This window comes from Hypanus sabinus, unplaced genomic scaffold (assembly GCF_030144855.1).
Source record: "Hypanus sabinus isolate sHypSab1 unplaced genomic scaffold, sHypSab1.hap1 scaffold_2736, whole genome shotgun sequence".
In the NCBI taxonomy this organism is placed as follows: Eukaryota; Metazoa; Chordata; class Chondrichthyes; order Myliobatiformes; family Dasyatidae; genus Hypanus; species Hypanus sabinus.
Window position 1 is genome coordinate 9,603 of NW_026780871.1, and position 398 is coordinate 10,000.

Here is a 398-nt window from a genome sequence, read left to right on the forward strand (position 1 = left end):
GGAGGAGTGAGACCGGGACCATCGCAGACACATGGAGTCGTTTATGAAGACTGGGGGTTAAAGAAATGAGAAGCTGAAAGAAGAGAAAACACACAGTGGAGGGAGAGCATCCGCTGCAGCAACAGGAACATCTTTCTTGTAACTTAATTGTCTGAGCTTTGAAAGCGGTGATTCCGGCAGTGAGGAATCTATTCACGTGAACCCAGCCTCTGTAAATCAGCAATAAAGATGGTTATGGCCAATTGGGCAAGCTTATTTTTTCCATCGACCAATTGTGTTCGACTATCTCTCGGTCATTTCCGTTTTTTCGAATACTGTCTTTTTCCGAAGAATAAGCTGGTTGAATGTTGCTATTTTGTATCCCCTATGTCCAACAGTGGCTGCAATTCTTCGTGCTT